Source organism: Rousettus aegyptiacus, unplaced genomic scaffold, assembly GCF_014176215.1.
Source record: "Rousettus aegyptiacus isolate mRouAeg1 unplaced genomic scaffold, mRouAeg1.p scaffold_m13_p_15, whole genome shotgun sequence".
NCBI classification, from domain to species: domain Eukaryota; kingdom Metazoa; phylum Chordata; class Mammalia; order Chiroptera; family Pteropodidae; genus Rousettus; species Rousettus aegyptiacus.
The window spans coordinates 22,374,450-22,396,462 of record NW_023416290.1 but is presented as its reverse complement, the minus strand read 5'-3'; the positions used below and the strand labels follow the sequence as shown (position 1 = coordinate 22,396,462).

The window sequence follows — 22,013 nt, the reverse complement described above, 5'->3', positions numbered from 1 at the left end:
AGCAACCTACAGATTCAAAGCAATCTCTATCAAATTCCAATGGTGTTTTTCACAACAATAGAGCAAATGATCTTAAAATGTATATATAATCAGAAAAACTCCACATAGCCAAAGTAATCTTGAAAAGTTGGAAGCATCACACTCCTGATTTAGAACTATATTGCAAAACTATAGTAATCAAAATAGTATGACATTGGCATAAAAAATAAAGAGATCAATGGGGCAAAACACAAAGCCAAGAAATAAATCCACATTTATATGGCTGATTAATTTGCAACAAAGAAACAAACAATGTACAATGGGGAAAATATAGTCTCTTCAATAAATGATATTAGGAAAACTGGATAGCCACATGCAAAAAAGATGAAACTAGACCATTACTTTATACCATACACAGAAATAAACTTAAAAAAAGGAATAAGTTTAGTAAATAGACAATAATAACAAATATGGCACATAATAATTCAAATGGAGCAATAATCACTTTTAATGTCAATGATCTAAATACACCAATTAAAATACAGAGACTGTTGGTCTATCAGTCCCTGCCCACTGAATTCCTGCTCTGCCTAGTGAGTAAGTTGACCTCCCTCGCTTCCCTGGCCCCTACAGGCTAGTGGGTTGCCCTGAGAAGGCAGGAGGAAAATGCTGGTGGACAGACAGGTGGGTTATGATGTTAAACTTTTGTGCTGTCCCCAATCGTACACAGAAGAGCATGTACTGGAACTTGGCCTTTTTTAGGTTCCCACAGGATGTGGCCAATGCCAGAAGTGGGTGGAAAACTGTAGGATAGCAGATTTAGAAAATCAAATACATGATCAATTAAATACACATTATCAATTATGTGCCAAACACTTCGAGATCTACGAGATCTGTAGAACTAGTCCCTACAGGATAGTTCTTTGAGATAATGCAATACCAGCAGTGTTTGATTTTACCAGTTATTTGAACAATACACATAGTAGACACAGAAAACAAATAAAAGAATTAAGTGAAAATAAAATCAGGACACTGAAACAGAAAAAAAAGATTGATGAAATTTCTGAACAGGAACAAAACCATAAAGAAATAAACAATAGGAATACTCAGAACCCTAGTGCCAAAGAAGGAGGTGAAGAACAGGATGAAGACAATTTACCTTTAACCCTTGAAAATAAGAAAAAATAATAATTAAAATCTTTATTTGAAATTTTGATTCTTTGGGGAAAACAAAACATCCCTCTGGATGGACATGAAGCTAATGAAATCTCAGAAAGTCTCTTTACTCCTGATAATTTCCAAGCACTGCTAGAGTGCTGCATAAATTCTGGTGAAGAGATTCTGAGGAAGTGCTTTTGACAACAGTAGTCAACACATTGTTCTGTTCAAAAACACAACAGAAACAGATGCTAGAGATCCATGAGATCTGTATTCTGGAAGAAACCCTCAGATAAGTGAGAGACTCACTTCTTTTCCATTATCACTGACTACGTGATGGATATAGAAGAAGAAGAGCACCAGTCCATGTTGGTGAGGTTTGTTGACGAATCTTATAACCTTACAGAAATTTGTGGGCATCCCCCTTTGTGAAGCTGGTGCCAAAATTTTGGCTATGAAATTTCATGCTACGATAACAAATAGGTGGGGATTAAACATGGAGCAATGTCGTGGCCAAGCTTACATTGCATCCAGTGGATTTTCTTCTAAAACGAAAGTTTTTGCTTCTAAACTTTTAGAGAAATAGCCTCAAATTATCTACACATTCTGCAATCCCTATGTTTAAATATATGGTTGGCAAAACCACATGCCTATTTATGAGACTTTCTGTTTCATTAAGAACAATTGGGGACATTTGTTCTTTTTTCCATCTATTACCACAACTGCTTTTCGAGCTTGACAATGTGATTTCTGTCCTCTTTCAGAACAATGAAGAAAGGGGTAAAGAGCTAAAAGAAAATTGCCATTCTCAGTGGACAAGCAGACATGATGCTTTTGAAATTTTAGTGGACCTCCTATAACCACTTGTTTTATGTTTAGATAGTATAAGTAGTGACTCAAATATTAGGTAAAATAACTATATAGCTGGTTGTGCATTTGTACTCTGTGGGGCAGTAACAGATTTTGATTTCATCATTACTGTTGTCTATCTTTGGGAAAAATCTCCAGGGGCAAATCTCTGATATATTCTTTGCAACCAGTAACATGTCTATAGTGCTGCATTCACTAAATGAAGTTTATCATGAATTTTAATTTGAGGAATACACCAGTTTGGCAACCAAACTTGAAATTCAGATGAAGCTCCCTGGGAAATTCCATAGAGTTCAGCAAGGTAACTTAGAATTTCAGCTGACTTCAGAGTTACTATAAAGAAGCTCTAAGTGTTCCAACAGTGGAACACTTATTTAGGAACTGAAGGATATAGTCTCTTAGCAAATCCACAAAGCTGTTAAATGCTTATCCATGGTACCCTCTGTCATGGGAAAGCTGAAATTCAATACACTGAAGGAATATCATGCTGACATATAGAAGTAACTTACTCAATCATGGCACACTCTCCGCTAAGGTGTATTGTAGAAGAATCAAGTGGAAACAAAGAAAGATATAGCACTTCCACCCACCATTTATAAAGGCCTCTACCTGCCAATCATCAAGTTTTTTCCTAATGTTTATGCATTGGTAAAGGTCCTATGTGTTCTTCCCTGGATAAAGTTTGAGAATGAATGCTATTAAAATGGGTGGAAGTGTTTCAAGGTATACCCGAGGAACACTTTGACAGACCAAAGGTCAAGTAAGTTAGCTTTGCTTAACGTAAATTTAAAAATAAAACAAGATTTGGATGTTATGGTGGACACGAAATTTATAAAATTAATTTAGAGCTTCCAACAAATAATTCAGAAACCATCCAAAATACCTAAGAGCTTTTTTAAATAGGCTTTCTTTATAGTTGACATTTGAAAAAAAAAAAAATCCGTTAAGAAATTTTAAAACATCTTATAGAAAAGCTGTAAGGTATATATAGGTCACTTACTTACTGACTACCTTGACCTATAGACCCCTCTTTGAGTACATTAGCCATTGATGTTTAAATGGTCTCTGTTTGAACTGTCATGCTTCAGAGACCTAACTATTCTTCCAGAAGTTACCGTCAAAGGTTCTACATGACTTCTGCTAATGGCACTCGAAATTATTTTAGTTAAGTCATTTTAGACATAATATTTATTATCACTGTGGATCTAGTTGTTGGGTATTGAGTTATCAGTTCATTGAAGAAACAAATTTTGAGGAGGTATGGGAGAAAAAAATACATTTCACAAAATGTTACAGTGAAGCTCACGACTGAACTTTGAATAGCAGGAGTTTTAAATATGTTATTAAAAATCTGTAATGTACAGTTATGAGAATTACTAGACAGTGAAAGAAATATGTGAGCTTGTCAAGCAAAGACTTCAGTTTATATTTGTCTTTATTCAGTGATCTTAAAAAACAACAGCAACAAAAACAACAACAACAACCAAAAACAAGTTTCAGTTAAATATTGAATGAAAAAGCCTGCCATTGTTGTTCCACACCTGGTTGTTCTTGTGTTCCACATCTGGTTGTTCTTGTTTACATTTTTTTGTTGGAGCCTGTAATTTCATATACTTTTTAGCAGGTATATGTTAAATAGTTTTGTTTCATTGTCAATACAAGATCAGAGGCTGCGGATATTGACAACTGATTTGCCTGTCTTATTCTGTCTTTTTCCATCACTATATCTACTGCCTCATCTTGATTTGTAGCCCCAAACTGGGAAACCTACAAAACTGTGTTTTGTGGTTTATCTAGGAATAATACAGAAAATGTTGATGTTATTTTTGGTGAATGAAAACAATTTTGTGTAGTTTATTTCAACTTGAGTAAAATGTGGATTTTGTTTAAAAAATAAAGAATAAAAATAAAATAAAGTGCAGTGACTGTTGAAGTATATTAAAACCAAGTCTTAACCATATATAGTTTATAAAAATAACACCTTAAATATAAAGATGCATATAGATTACAAGTAACGGGATAAAGGTATATATATACAATGTTAACATTAATTTTTAGAAAACCTGGAGGACCAATAGTAATTTCAGACAAAATAAGCTTCAGAACAAGGAAAATTATTGGGGTTGCAGAAGGGATCATAACAAGATCAATTCCCTAAGACAAAACAATCTTTAATGTGTATATACCTAACAAGAGATTGTCAAAATACATGAGAGAAAAACTGATAGAAGGAGAATTATATAAATCAATTATTATGGTTAGAGACTTAAAAACATCTCTTTATCAGTAATGGGCTGATCTAGCAGACAGAAAATCAGTAAGGACTTATTTGAACTCAACAGCACTATCAGTCAACTGGATATACTTAACATTTATGGACTACTTCATCTCAAACAGTAGAATCACACTCTCCATAATTTCACATGGAATATTCACTAAGATAAAGCACATCCTGGACCATAAAACACAACTTAAGAAATGTAAAAGACTAGAAATCATACAATGTTTGCTCTCAGGGCACAACAGAATTAAATATGAAATGAATTATTAAAAGATACTTCAAGATTAAATAATCCATTTTTAAATAACACATGTCAAAAAAAAGCTCAAGAGATATTAAAATATTTTATGTAATTAAAAATTATAATATAAACCCTCAAATTTGTGAGATGAAGTAAAAACTATGCTTGGGGAAATTTACAGTGCAATACATATAGTAGAAAAGACAGTGTGAAATCAATGAATGATCAAAGGAACCACCTTAGAAAGGTTATAAAAAAGTTAATTAAATCCCTTAAAATAAAAAAAAATTGGCAGAAATTAATAAAATTTAAAACATTAAATCAATAAACAAAATGAAAAGCTGAGCTTTTTTTTAAACATCAATAAAATTGAGCAAAGTCTTCCTAGACTAACCATAAAAAACAGAAATGATATGAATTACTAATATCATAAATTAAATAGAAACCATTATTAATAATTCAATTGACAGGATAATAAAAGAAATATGGTCACCACTATTTCCATAAATTTAATAACAATGATGAAATTGACCAATATCTAAACAATTGGATTAATCCTATATCTAATATAGAAAATCAGTCAATTATTAATAACCTTTTAAAACAGAATGCACCAGGTCCAGGTAAGCTCACTGGTAAATTTTACCAAACATTTAAAAAGGAAATAATACTTATTCTATAAGTCTCTTCTAGAAGATAGAAAAAGAGGGAATACTTTCATACTCATCCTGTAAGATCTAATACCAAAACCAGAAAAGGACAAACTGCAGACCAACCTTTCTCATGAAATTTTTTTTTAAATCTTAAAATATTAGCAAATTAAATCCAACAAAAAATAATTATGCAATGATTAAGTGGGATTTTTTCCAGGTCTGAAAGGCTGGCATAACATTAAAAAATAAATTATTATAATTTATCACATCAACAGGATACAGAAAAAAATTCACATGATCATATCAATATAAATATAGAAAAAACACACTTAACAAAATTTAATATCCATTTATGATTTAAAAAAATATCTCCTAGAAGCTAAAAATAAACTTTTTAACATAATGAAGAACATACACAAAGCCCTACAGATAACTCGATACTTAATGGCAAAAAACTAGGTGCATTATTAATAAGATTAGCAGAGATGTTTATTCTCACTATTCTTATTTAGCATCATACTAAAAGTTCTAAATAATACAGTAAAATGAGAAGAGAAATAAAAATATATACAGATAGGAAATGAAGAGAAAAATCTTTGTTCACAGATGACATAATTATCTATGTAAACTATCCCTAAATATGAACAGGAAAGCTCCTCAACTATTATAGCAAGGTTGTACAACATAACGTTAATATAAAACGTTAATCATTTTCATATACCAACAATAAGCACTTTAAATTAAAATAAAAAGAAAATACTAGTTACATTAGAACTCCAAAATAAAATAGTTATGCACAAAGCAAAAAAAAAAAAATTGTATGAGATCTATATGAGGAAAACCACAAAACACATAAATGAAATCAAAGAACAGCAAAATAATAGAGAAAAATCCAATGTGCATGTATAGGAAGACTATTATTAAAATGTTTGTTCTTCCCAATTTGCTCTATACATTTAATGCTATCCCAACAAAACACCAGCAATTTATGTTTTTGGTTATCCATAAACTGGCTTTAAAGTGTACATGGAGTCAAAAAAAAAAAAAAAAAAAAAAAAGAATAGCTGACACGATATAGAAGAAGAAAAACAAAGTTGAAAGATTGACACTATGTGACATTTCATAGACACTGTCAGGACTTACTATAAAGCCACAGTAATCAAGACAGTGTGGATTAATGAAAGAATAGACATATAAATCAGGGCAACAGATGAGAGAGCTCACAAATAGATCTATACAAATATAGACAATTGCTCTTTGACAAAAAAAGCTAAGGAAATTTAAACTAGAAAATAAAGTTTTTTCAACAAGTGGTGCTGGAACATACATTCCAAAAAAAAAAAAAAAACAACAAATCTATTACAGACCATATATCCTGTATACAAATTAATTCAAAATAGTTTATAGGCCTAAATTAACAATAAAAATTCTATAAAATAAAATAGGAAAAAAATCTAGGTGACCTTCTGTTTGTCAGTGACTTTTTGGATATCATAACAAAAGTTACTACACATAAAAAAATAAAATGATAAGTTTGCTTTTTGCTTTGTTAAAATTGAAAGCTTCTGCTATGCAGAGCCACAATAAGAGAATGAAAAAACATGTCACAGACTGAAAGAAAATATTTTCAAGGGACATATCTGATAACTGTTTTCTGAAGTATACTGAGAACTCTTAAAAATCAACAATAAGAAATACAGCAAACAATTTTTAAAAATGGGCAAAAGGTCCAAAAAAACACTCAACAACGATTATACGCACATGGCAAATATGCTGTGAAAAGCACTTATCATCATATGTAATGAAGTAAGTATAAATTAAACAATGACAACAACAACAACAACAAACAGTATATTCCTAGAATGGTTGAAATTCAAAATATGGCAATTCTGAATGATGACAAAAATAGAGAGGACAAAAATTCTCATTAGCTCTTTTTCAGATTACTTAATGGTACGCTATCTTGGAAGCTATATTATAATGCAGGAATCTTGGCTGCCTTTTACAAAACTAAACATGCTCTCACAAATGATCTTTGTTATTTACTCAAATTAATCAAAAAACTTTATTCATACAATTACCTATAAGGTGATGTTATCATTAATTGTCAATATTTAGAAATAATCAAGATGCCCTTTAATAGGGGATTGAACAAACAAAACGTGGTACATCTATGTGATAAAATATTATTTTGTGCTAAAAAATAAAAAAAGCCATCAAGCTAAGAAAAGGCATAGTGTTACCTTAAAGGGATATTATTAAATAAAAAGTCAGTATGAAAAGTCTACATGATATGATATGATATGATTCCAAGTATATGACACTTTAGAAAAAAAAAAAACTATAGTAAAAGTAAAAAGATTAGTCCAAGGAAAGGAAGGTTAATGGGTGGATTAAAGAGAATTTTAGAACAGAAGGCCATTCTACATAATACTAGAATAGTGTATACATGTCATTATACATTTGTCAACATCCATAGAATATACAATAGAAAGTGTGAATTCTAATGCAAATAATGGACTTTAGATGATAATCACTTGTCAGGGCTGGTTCACTAATGTAATAAATGTAATAAATAATGCAATAAATGTGATTCAGATCATCAAATTTGGGGAGAGTGTATGTGTTGGGGGAAGGGAACATATGGAAACATTTTGTTTTCAGTTTTGTTATAAACCTAAAAATACTCTACAAATTCAAATCTATTAATTATTTTTAAGAAAGTAAAATAATCACTTAAGAAAAAAATTAAGAAATATTAAACTACTAAAGAAAAAAAATAACTGCAGCTTCAGACTGAAAAGTGATTAATTCTAGGTAGTAATCCAAATGTACATTAAAAAGATAATTATTTAGTTAATTATAAAAGGCATTATAATTGCATATCTATCCATTTTCTTCTCATAATTGATTTAAAAATCAAATGCATATCCCAATACATATATAATTGCATTATCGTGTCTATAATATATAGAAATGTAATGTGTTTATATTACCACAAAAAAATGTGGATGATCACAAAACAGTATTGCAGAAAGAAAATAATGAGAGGGTAAATCAAATCTGCAAGAAAAAAATAACAATAGTAAATAGGAAGATTAATATATACAAACTTTAAATATATGTATATAGTTGTTCTTTTTCTTCTCTAAGCATCTTTATAAATTTGTATAAAATAATAATTTTAGATATCTGGTCAAAATGGCAGAGTAGGTAAATGCTGTGTTTATTTCCCCTCACAATCACATCAAAATTATAACTAAACTATGGAACAACCATCATTGAGAAACACTTGACGTCTAACTGAATAGAAGTCCTACAGCAAAAGACATAGAAAAGATGCCATCTTGAAACTGGTAGGAGGGGTGGAAACGCTGAATAGCCTGTTCTCTATACTCATATTTGGAGATTAAAATTTAGGAGCGATATCTCAGCTGTGGAGGTCTCCCCTGAGGAATGAGGGGTTTCATCTCCCACCAGGCTCCCTAACCCAGGCTTTTAGACCTGGGAAGAGAAGTTTCCTCAACTTTTGCCTGCAAAAAAATGGAGATCGTGGCTGAGATGGAGGGCTGCATAAATAACATGCATCCATCCTAGAGCCTGCGCACAAACTTACTTGCTGATGAACTCACTTGCTCTGAGTTCCAGCACTGGAGCACAGCTCAAAGGGCACCATGGACATACAGAGAGAGATTAAAAATTTGGCTTCTTGGCAAGTGGTGAAGGGGCAGTTTTCTCCAAAAGTGCTGGCAAAATTCATTGTTTCTTTGTTGAGCCTTCCCCTCTTCATGGCATGCGGACACTGGTGGGCACTGTATCAGTTTTCATTAACCTGGGTAACACTTGTCTCTCCAACCTGGTGATTCCCTGAGACACCTACTACTCCTAACTTGCAGGCTCACCCAAGCCACTTCCAGTGGCTTTTCCATACAAATGGCCTGGATTGTCTCATGCTACGAACTATCCTAAAATCTCTCAAAGGTTCATAAATCATAGCTCATCGCATGCCCTGTTCATGAATAATCTACAGTAGTTCTGCATATGTTGGCTATTTACTCACATGCTCTGGTAGTTCTCTGGCATCAATCCAAACCATCTGCATAGTGGCAGAAAGCCATTCCACCAAGGTGTGTTTCCCTTGACCTTGAGCTAAGCGGCAACTATTATGTAGATGCTACCATACTGAAAGCTGTACAATTATGGATACGAATTTCTCCATCTCATCAGGGGAACATGAGATACCATCAGTCCCCTCTTCTCAAAGGCACAGCAACCAGGTTGGCAACGATTCACCGTTTCACTGTCAACATTGTTTCCTTACACCCCACAATTCCGCAGGTCTCTACGTGGTATATATAGTGAATTCCATTACTGTGTTTTCACCAGCTGGTACCCCACTGGGACCCAGGGGTTCTTCATGCTTTACGTTTTGGTGTATTATGGGCTGTTTTGGTATATTATGGGCTGTACTTGTGGGTGGACTTCTGGGACCTCCTTCCCCACCTCTGAGGGTGACTCCAAGAGTGAACTTCTTTGGAGCTTATCTTCTAGTTATTGCACCTTTATGTACAAGGAATCTCCCTTTTGCTGAAGCTTCTGTACCTGAGCAGCTTCTGCTAGAGCTTCATCCATATTCTGCTTCAAACCCATTAAAAGCATGCTGCTCACTCCACTGGCCGCAGCCCATGGTTTCTCTGGCAGCTGTTCCTTCAGGGAGCAGAGCACCTTTTCAATACTTATCGAGGACCCAACAACTACCTCCTGTTGCTCAGGTGGAGTCCAAGTCATCAATATTGCCAACACATGATATCACATATTCTGTGGGGGCCACATGTCCCTCCTGGCCTCCAGTGAAGCAGATGGCTCCCTTACCTGGGAATCTTGCTCATGACTACGCCAAGTGTGTTGACACAAGTTCAAGGTTCTGAGGTATGAGGCATGAGCAGTAGGAAGAAAATGTGGAAAGCTGTAGGCATCTGCAACATAGCTCTTTATTTCAGCAAGGGCCTAGCTAACCGTACAGGGTGACGGTGACTTTATATACACAAGTTGAACAATAGTGGCACACTGCCAGATAATGGAAGCTAACACATGCTTACCAGGCACATGGTTACATAAGGGGAGAAGTGCTGAGTCACTTCTGCTTGGAAGTTAGCTGCTAAGGGTGTCGGGAGAGAATCTGGCTAAAGCCATTTTTCTCCTCACACCCTCCCACTGCTGTGCAAACTGAAATCAAGGCTCAACTACAACAGGAGGGTGTATACAACCCATACAAATGACATACCTGGAGCATCTGACTCATGTGACCAGGGAGACTGTGTTACTGGGTCACATAGGACACCGACTACATAAGACTACTCTACTAAGACTTGGAGACAGAGCAGTCCTACCTAATACATAAAAACAAACATAAGAAGGCAGCCAAAATGAGGAAACAAAGAAAAATGAAAGAAAAGAAGAAAAATAACAAAGTGGGGACAAACAATCTACTAAATGCAAAGTTCAAAACACTAGTTATAATGATGCTCAATGAACTTAGGAGAAGAGTAGATAAAGTAGGTGAAAACTTCAAGAAAACACCCAGTAAAAACAGCAACAACAACAAAAAAAAGAATTCCAAAAAAAAAGAAGAAAGTTTAAAAGACCTCTGGGACAACATTAAGCATACCAATATTTGCATCATATGGGGTACCAGAAAGAGAAGAGAGAGAGCAAGAAATTGAGAACCTATTTGAAGAAATAATGATGAAAAACTTCTCTAACCTGGTGAAGGAAATATAGACTTATAGGCCCAGGAAGCACTGATGCAAGAGTGGTTGGGGGAGGTTGATTTAAAAGACTAGGATTAAGAAGTACAAATTGGCAGTTACAGAATAGTTATGGGGATATAAAGTATAGCATAAGGAGTATAGTCAATAATATGGTCATAACTATGTATAGTGTCAGGTGTGTAGTAAATTCATTAGGGTGAGGTGATCCTTTTGTTAATTATATAAATGTGTAATCACTATGTTGTACATCTAAAACTATATAATATATGTCAACTGTAATTAAATTGTTTTAATATCAAAAAATAATAAAGAAAATAGTTTAAAAATATATTATTTGATTTTTAATATATAGAGATAGCAGATGTATAACTATTATTGCAAAATAAAGAGGAGAAGGAATAGGAAAAACACTTTGTTTCTTCTATTTTCTATTACACTGAAGGCCTTCATAAATGTTTGTAGGTGTGTGTTCACCCCACATACTAATTTTTATTGAAAATACCATCCGGGTATTTTACAATTTAACTCAATTTTGACACTCTCTATTCAGTTTAAATCCCACAGGTTAAGGGCAGAGTGTCATAAAACTACCCCTACTTTAGAAGCCAATCCCAAGGTCTAATTGGTGATTAAACTCAGTATCCAGCTGTTCCTCCCTCCTTGGATCCCTGGAGATTGGGGAGTGAGACTGAAAGCGTTAATCTTCTAATTACATGACTGGTTCCTTAGTGACCAGCCCTCCTTCTTAGGGCTATCTGAAAGCCACCTTATTAATATAAACTCAGATGTGGTTGAACAGGAATTGTTATGAATAACAAGAGACAACTTTATAGAACTTATAGAAATTCCAAGAGTTTTATGAGCTCTGTGCCAGGAACAGGGACAAAGACTAATATATATATACACATACATATATATCATAAAGTATGTTTTATATTATACTATATTATTATATAAAATATAATGTATAATTATATAATACATTATATGTTATAATATACACATATTATAAAAACCATAATATCACAAGAAGAACTGTAATACAATTTCTTTATCTTATTGGAATTTAATTAGTGTTAATGTGGAGTAGTTAGTTAAGATATATACTGTAAGTTCCAGAGTGACCACTATGAAAGAGCTTCAAATATACAGTTTAAAATAATTAGAGATATTAAAATATTGCATGTGAAAATATGCACTTAATATATTGAAATGGAGTAAAAAGAAGACAACAAAAATATATGAGACATACAGAAACAAAAGCTTATCAATTATAAATGTAATCCTATCAATATGTTACTAAATATAAATGTATTAAATGATCTAATCAAAAGGCAGAGATAGTGAAACTATTAAACAAAAAATTTAGCTATGTATACTCTATAAATAATAGAGTTTGGTTTCAAAGACACATGAAAATTGTAAGTAAAAAGATAGAAAAAGATAAATTATGCAAACAATAATCTTAAGGGAGCCAGCTGGCATGGCTATACTAATATCATAGAAACAGGTTAATATAAAAAATTTTACTACTAACAAAGAAGAATGTCTTATAATGTATCTATAATCCATTGGGAAGAAACAACAATTATAAAAATAAATACACTTAACGAGAAACTCATGATGAAATGAAAAAACAGACGATTCAACAATTGTAGTTGGACATTTAATACTGCACTTTCAATAAAGTGCAGAGGATAAAGCAGGCAGAGGAGCACAAACACTTGAAAGACATGAAGAACACTATATATTAACTAAACTTAACAAACAATTGTAGAACATGTCACCCATCAAGAGTAGAATACATGTTTAAGCACACATGGAACATATCTAAGGATAGATCACATGTGAAGTCATACGACAAACTTCAATAAATTTAAAAAGATTAAAATCACACAAATTATCTTTTCTCAACAAAATGGAATAAAATTACAAAGAAATAAAAAATTTAAAAAGGTCATAAATATATGAAAATTAAACATTAAACATTCCTGAATAATTATGAAATCAATGGAAATTTAAAAATATTTAGAGATGAATTAAATAAAAATCCAACATACAGCTAATGTAGTGTTTAGAAGAAAATTATAGCTGTAGGTGACTACATTAAAAAAATCTCAAATTGATAACCTAAATTTCATATTAAGAAACTAAAAGAAAGAAGAAAAAATAAATCCAAAGGCAGCAGAAGAAAGAAAATAACAAAGTACAAATAAATAAAAATACAGAATAACAAAATGATAAGAGAAATCAATGAATCCAAAAAGGTGATTATTTAAAAAGATCTATAAAACTGTAAAACTTTTAACTAGATTGAAAAAAAAATAAGATAGAAGGTTCAAATTATTAAAATTAGGAATAAAAAAAGGAGACTTCATTTCTGAGTTTACAGAAATAAAAGGAAATATAAGGAAATAACATGAACAACTCTTTGTTAACAAATTAGATAACTTAGATGAAATTAACTAATTCCTAGATAGAAGAAACAAAATGACAAATTATCATTTAAAACGTAATACTAAAACAAGCTTACAAATAGTAAAGTCGTTAAGTTAGTAATTTAAAAGCTTACTTCAAAGTAAAAAGCCCTTGGTGATAATACATTACTGGAGAATTCTACCAAATATTTAAAAAATAATACCATTTTTACATGTACATTTCTAAATAATTGAATAAGGGAACACTTCCTAACTGATTTTTCTGAAGCCATATATTAACATGATATCAAAATAAATATAAGTGAAACATTAAAAAAACAATTAGAAAACCCAGTCCAGAAACACAAAAAATGATACACCAAACTCAATGGCATGTACCACTAGAATGAAAGTTGGTTAATATACTACACTATACTGTATTATTAGAATTCCAGGAAACGAATAAAACATTGTTATCTTAATAGATGTAGAAATATTCGTGGGAAAAATGTAATATTCATTTCATTATAAAAACTAGAAATAGAAGACAATTCCCTTAACTAGATAAATATCACTTACGAAAAATACACACCTTAATAAGTTCTGAAACAAGACAAGAGTTTCTGTTTTTGCCACAACTAGCCCACCTTAACAGGTGGATCTAATAGGGCAATTAGCCAAGAAAATGGAATAAATGGAATAACAGAAATACATTGTTATTAAATGAAATCAGAAAAAGGATTTCATTTGTAATAGCATCAAAAATAATGAAACACTTTAGAATAAGTTTAACGAAAGCAGTGCAAAACATACGATAAAACTACAACTTAGTTTCAGAAAATTAAAGATCTAAATAAATAAAAAGACATCTTATTTTTATGGATTAAATGACATTATTTAGACAACTATACTTCACAAATTGATCTGTGGATTAAATATTATCCCTATCAAAGTCCTGGTTGACTTTTTTGTAAAAATTGCTGAGATGATACTAATATTTATGTGGAAATGTAAAAAATAATGAGAATAGTCAGACCAACCTTAAAATAAAGGAATAAAGTTAGAGGACTCATACTTTCAATTATCCATATGATTGATATTGGTCACCAATATAAAGAAATATGATGCTGGCATAAGCACAGACATATAAATTAGTGGAATGGAATTAAGATTCCAGAAATAAATTATAACATTTATTATTAATAGTTTTACAACAAAGATGCCAAGATAATTGAGTAGGGAAAGTAATCTTTTCAACAACTTTTTCTAGGACAACTGGATATACACTTACAAAAAAGAGTGAAGTTTAATCACTTTTTCATACCATAAAAATTAACTTAAAATGAATCACAGATTTAAATGAATGAGCTAAAACTATAAAAGTCTCAGAAGAAAACATTGAATAAATCTTCATGCTATTTGGTTAAGCAACAGTTTCTCATAATATGAAAACAAAAGTTCATGTAAAAAATAAAATATATGAATTAATAAAATTAATGTTTTGAGTGCTAAATATGATGCCAGTAAGAAAGTGAAAAAACAATACATGAAATGAGAGAAAATATTGCAAATCGTACAATTGTGATAAGAAAGTTATTCCAATTGTATACATCTCAATAGTAAAAACAAATGACCCAGTTAAAAATAGGTAAAGAATTTGATTAGATAGTTCTCTGTGGTGTACAACTGGCCATTAAGTATATGAAGCTATGTTTAACATCACTATTAATTAGGGAAATTTAAGTTAAACTACAATGAAATATGCATAATACCCACTAGGATGGCTGCAATCAAAGAGACAGATAACGTATTGAATGTGAAGATGTGAAAAAATTGAAAGGCTCATATGTTGCTCATCGGAATGTAAAATGGTGCTGTTATATAGAGAACAATTTGACAGTTCCTCAAAATGTTAAACATCAAGTTTGTATATCTATCAGCAAGACTTATTTTATATTCAAAAATCAAACTCTATAATCCACTAAACTAATGGGTTAAACTATATATATTTGTATATATTTGCCAGTGACACAATTGACTATGTAGAATATCCCACTGAATCTGCAGAAAACTCCTAGAAATAATGAATTTTGTAAGCTTACAGGACACAAGATCAATATGAAAATTCATTTGCATATCCATATACTAACAATAAGCACAAGGAAATTAAAAAAAAATGTATAATACAATGCCATTCAAAATCTCTCCAAGAAAATAAAATAGTTTGTTAAAAATTTAACAAAACATGTACAGGATCTATGTGCTAGAAATTACAAGTTACTGCTGAATGAAAACAAGGAAGATTTAAATACATGGTGAGACAGACCATAATAATTAATTCGTGGATTTTATGAGTCATAGAAGAGGCAGCATAATTCAGTTCTTGCCAAATTGACCTATAGACTTGATGTAAAGTCTATCAAAATCCAAAGATTTTTAGCAGGCATAGTAAAATTATTCTGAAATTTATATATGAAGGCTCTGGTTCTATATTAGCCAAAATAATCAAAATAAAGTGAGAAGAAACACTTTTTCCAATATATAGCCCTAATATTTAACCATAATAATCAAAACAGTTTGACATCAATGAAAGGAGAGATACATAGATTAAAGAGGTACAATACAATAGAAACTCCAGGAATAAATGCTCAGAAATATGCCCCACCAACTTTGAAAAAAGTGCAAAAGCAGTTTATTTAAGGTAGGATAGCCATTTCATCAATTAATACTTGACAAACTGAACATGAATAAGCAAAAAAACAAAAAACAAAAAAGCATTATTGGGCTAAACATTACAGTTTATACCAAAACTAACAAGTGAATCACAGACATTTGAATATCAAATGTAAAATTATGAAACTTAATGCTAAAAAAAATTTCAAGTATAGAATGGATAAGAAAAATGAAAAGACACTTCATCAATGAGAATATACAGATGACAAGTAATCCCATGTAAAGATTTTAATGTCATTAGCCATTAGAGAAATGCAAATAAAGCCACCATGACACATCACTACACATCTATCAGAATGGCTAAAATAAAATAAAAAATAGTGACAATATCAAATGTGAGCAAGGATGCAGAAAAGCCAGATCACTCATACGTCATTTTGAAAATGTAAAATAGTACAGTAATTCTAAAAATCAGTTTGGAAGTTTCACATAAAACTAAACATACAACAGCTACAACTCCAAAAATTGCACTCTTGGGCATTTATTCCAAAGAAATAGAAAGAAGTTATATAAGAATCTGTTAACAAATGGTCATAACAACTTTCTTTAATTGTAACATTCAAAACCAGGAAACAACCTATATGTAGTTTAGAGGATGAAAGATTAAACAACCAATGGTATATTTTTATCATGAATACTAGTCAGCAAGAAGAAATGAAATATTGAAACACAAAATGGATAAATCTTGAGGGTATTATACTGAATGAAAAAATTAATTTTAAAAGGTTATATACATGATTGTCTTTATATAATATTTCTTTATAACATTCTTATAATTTTCAAATGACAAAATTATAGAAATTGAGAACATTAGTGATTGTTGATTTTTAGCAAGGGAGCTGAGGTGGGACTGGAGGGATATGAGTGTTATAAAAGCAGACAGGCAGGATTCTTATGTGATAAAACTTCTGTATCTTGAATGGTTTGGGATATACAAACTTACACATGTGTCAATATTGCATATAATTAAACACATGCAGAAACAAATTGATGCAAGTGTAACTGATGAAATTTATGGACAATACCAATTGCATACCATTGGGTGATACCAATGTCATAATTCTAGTTATGATATTGTACTAACTTTCCAAGCTCTTATCATTGAGAGAAAAAGGTACACTGGATATCCCTGTGCAAATTCTCACAGTACATAGTTTGCATATGGCAAAACATAATTTGGCACAGAAAAAGGAAAAAAAGACCTATGTATATATTGTTGCTTTCAAGGATTCTGTAAAGTAGTAAAGTAAGACACATACAAATAAATGACTATGGTGCAAGATAGTATGTGGTAAGTTATATATAAGACATATATATTTACTGTGTGAGCAGAGGGAGATAGCAATGTTACCCATGAAGCACAGTCCTCATGGTAATCTTTAAGGACAAGAAGATTTTTATAGACATAAGTTAGCACTAAGATTAAATTCATGGGAAAGAAAGTTTGAACAAGGGTACCGAAGTAAAAAAAAAATAAACAAAAACCATGAGATGGCAAAATACAATTAGCCTATTTCTTTCAAAACAATATTTCTATGTGATGGTGTTGTCAGAAAAAAATATCCAAGCTGGATTTTAGAAGGCCTTATATTCCAGGTTAAGAATGTTATATTATTCCTATAAGGTCATTGGAGTCGTTATAGGTTTTTCAACAGTGCCACACAGATGTAAAACAGGGAATCTGACAAAAACTTGTGTGTGTAAATACTTTCAGTTTTATCCTAAATAAAAAGTATATATAAAAAGAAAAAGTTATTTTAACAAATAACTCTGCTATCTGATGTAAATTAAACAAAAATCTATTATGATCGGAGTGCAGAGAGGTCTTCTGTAATTGGGCTATTGAAGTATTTCAGGCCAGAGGAATGGAGATTTGCATGGTCTTTGAAAGAACTAAGTTGTAGAGACAAGTTCAAGAGCCCTTCCATGCTGTAAGCTCAATGAGGAAGGGGCCATGTCTCTGTTCAGGGCTTTATGCTCAGTACTTTGCACTGTTTGGAACATAATAGATCTCTATGTATTTTAAGTGAATTTTGGTACATGCATAAATAAGACAGAATCTCTAGGTTAGCACATACTGATTTTGTGTGTCAAAGAGAAAGAGAAGACCTAAAAACAAAGAGCTATTCCAGCACTGGTGTCTGTTCAGGAAAGAGTTTCTTTAAAGATTGGGAAATCATAGCCTACCCTTATGAGTTATGAGGCAATCACAGCTCATCTATTTACAACGCTATGGGGCATAGTTAGAATACAGTGAAAGTTACTCTAAATATGCTCTTGCTGCCTCTGTTATTGCCACTTGGAAACACTCAGTTAGAGTCAGAGAAATAGATGAACCTGATTATTTGTTCTGAGGGAAAACATGAAGTGCTATGTACCAAATTCAAATCAACAATAAGTGCTTTTAGGCTGGATGATTAAATGAAATGACAACATCCCTGGGAGACATGATTAGAGGAAAAGATTATAGAAGCATGTTAGAAATTTAAAGTATTATTAAAAATATGTCAGTTTTTGGTATTTTCTTCCTAACCCATTCTGAAGATCTATTAATATACCAACAAATTTTAAAAGTAATGATGGTGACATTTACTGAAGAACTACAAACAGTATAACTTTCCATTTTAATGTTTCATATTATGTTTATCTATAACTCAGAGTTGTTATGCTTATATTCAAATTCACAGTGTGTTATTTTTCACTTTTTTTTTTTAAATCACTAACAAATATTTTCTTTCGGCACCCACTTAAAGTCTGAAAATCTGTGATGCTTTCTGACAATGAAGAGGCAGCGACATCATTTTAATCAGCTCTAAAGTTTTAAACTGTTTTTGTTCCTGATTATATTTACATAGGTTTATTTCATATCTACATAGATTTGTTATAACACTTTTCTTTTCAAGAATTAAATTGCGAGGTAAAATATTAAGGTATAATTTAGTGTTCTTTCATCAGGATGATGTGACCGAGCTGAACTGTGGAGTTAGCCAGTACATTTGTATGAGATTGTACTCCCTAAACATTTGACTCTGGAAATTCTATAGCTTGGACTCCTTGGAGAAACTGTTTGTGTTTAAGTTAAGGTATACGTATTTGGTTCTAACATTATCCAGTAGTTAATTAATTGCTAGTTGTTGCGGCTTTCTCGAATGTTCACTTGGTGAGGCTGTACTACATTTCCAAGAATTCTCTTTTCTGTATGTTTCTAGTTAGGGTGGGCCTCAAGTAATAACCTTGTGAGAGATTTTAGAAAAAGAGGTGAAGTAACTACTATTGTGTAGTTCGCACATGTATCCCCTTCCCCAATGATTGACCTCATTGGCCTGAGGCAACAGCTGAGCCTGCAATTGTCATCTTCCCCTGGATCCCTGTATCATCTTTGTTTCCTTGACCTGGTGGGTATATTTAACTCTACGGCAAAGAGCCACAGCTTCAGCAAGGCCGCCATACCATCAAAATTATTTATAAACAAGAAACAGTGCAAAGTTCAGTCCTTTCTGTGGTCTCCAGCTTATGCTTGACAGTTACAGCTTGGTCTTGTTCTCCTTTGCTTTCTGTCTATCTTTCCTTCCTGCTCCCGATCCTATGAACTTTAAGTGCCACCATCAAACATTAAAAAAAAAAAAAAACCTTGAGCCTTGGTTGGTAAATAATTTATGTGTACTGTGTGTCATTTATACCACATATGATTTTTTAAAATTTTAATGTTTATTCAAATTTTCTATAATGAGAGCTAAAAAGTATCCCAAATTTTTTTTGAATGGGACAGTACTTGAATCAACATGGAAAATGACTAATACTAAAATTTGAAAAGTTTTAGAATATTTTAATGAATAATTTTTAGGAGGTCATATTATAAGGGTTTTAAAGGTAATAAAAAAGCAGCATTCTCAATACAATTTATATAGTTTTACACTGAGATCCTTATGAAAATATTTAATCCAACATGGTTCAAAGCATTTCTGAAGAACACAAGTTCTGCAAAATACCACATTCCTGGTCATTGCTTCATTTTTTTTTCACTTCTTCATTCCAAACATTTACATGGTACCTACTGTGTGCCAGGCACTGTTTTAAGTGCTGAGAAGCCTTTCACCCTTTCAAGCTATATTCAGAAAAGACAGAAAACAAACTATAACTATAACAATAAAATTATATGTAATATATTAATTTATGTTAAGTAATGTAGAGAAAATTGAAATGTTGATCAATGTAATGAGGATTGGAAGTGCCAAATGAAGGTAGATCCGTGTTGCAGTTTCAAATGAAAAAGTTAGTATATAGGCCTTCTGGATCTGGCATTTAAACAAATACTTGAAGAAAAGCGAGACGGTTAACAATGTTGATGAAGAATATTTTATGTTCTGAGAATAGTCATATCAAGGCTTTATACTGAGTTCATACTGGTATGTTTGAGCCATGGTGGGGAAGCCAGAATGATTGGAATGAAGAAAGCAGGAGAGAAGAAGGATGAGAGAGGAAACTAGAGATTTAATGAGGGAACTATTGGAAAGTATATTATCTAAGGACTTGGTAATCATCTGAGAGACTTAAGTGTCTTCAGTTAGGGCTTTGGCTTGTTATGAAGTGAGATGGGAGCCATTCCTGGATTTGAACTGAGGATTAACATGGTCAGATCAAAACATTTTCAAAAGTTTATTTTGGCTGCTGAGGAGGAATTGACTTTAGTGGGGTAAAGTCCACTAAGAGATTTATACAATAATCCAGTTGAAAGTTATGATGACTTCTGACCAGAAAGACAGCAGGACAGGAGGTAAGAAGAAGAGATTACTTTATTAGTGTATTTTTAAAGTAGAGACAACCACATTGCTTGATTGATTAAATGTGAAGTGTGATTGAGAGAGAGAAGTCATAGATGCCTCTATAGCTTTAGCACTGAAAATCAGGAAGGATGTAATTGCTATCCCTAGAGATGAGGAAGGCTGTGCGTATAATCTACTTTGCTGGTAATATCAGATGTTTATCTTTCAATAGGTTGAATTTGAAATGTTATTGGATATCCAAGATAAAGTTTCCAATAGGAGCAGAATATAATTTTTAAATGGTACTAATCTATTAAGTTTGAAAAGGCTCCATCTATAGCTGTATCTTGGAGATCAGAATACTTAGAGATATTGAGAACTCTGATAAATAGCCTTCGGTAAAGTGTTGTTCTCTTCTTTTCTCCTAAACCATGCAGATTTATCCATGGAAAAGTTTATTTCATTAATAAATCAATACTGATTGTCAAGCATTGCACTAGAGGCTGAACTTGGACAAAGAACAGAGAAAAACAGTGTGACTTGGAACTTACACACCAATGAGAAAAGATTAACAATAAACACATAAGCTACTAGTAAAATAGACTGTGATATTTGCTGTAAAACAAAATGGGTAATAGAGAATAAGCAAAGATGAAATATGCTGCTTTATAATAGCGAAAACCAAGAGTAGCTCAGGTCCCTAAAGATAAGAAATAATTGCTAGAAAAGGATGACAGTCTTTAAGAACTAATCTGGTCATAGCCCATATGGAGTAAACGGTTGGAAAAGGTCTTAGTTCACTTAGCCAGACTTTTCTGATTTCTCCTGACATCTTTCCCTCAAAATGAACAATTGTTTTTAATTTTTAGATTTTATTTTTAGAAAGTGTTAGATTGAGCAAATAATGCAGAAAGTTTCCATACACTCCTTTCTTCCATACAGAGTTTACCTTAATATTAGCAATTTGTATTAATGGGATATATTTATTACTATTAATGAACCCATATATTATTAACTAAAGTCCATAGTTCACATTAAGGTCCACTTTTTGTGTTGTACAGGTAGGTCTATGAGTTTGACAAAAGCATAATATCATGTATCTACCATCACAGTATCATACAGAATAATTTCAGCACCTTCAAAATCC

At 31.9% G+C, this 22,013-nt stretch overlaps 1 protein-coding gene and 1 pseudogene across 12 annotated transcripts in view; both read left to right on the top strand.

Moving 5' to 3' along the window:
* Nucleotides 1-22,013, top strand: part of SNTG1 (syntrophin gamma 1) — a 746,957-nt gene that overhangs the window by 343,610 nt on the left and 381,334 nt on the right. The gene's annotated exons all lie outside the window — the stretch shown is intronic.
* Nucleotides 271-4,539, top strand: LOC118611986 (annotated as a pseudogene).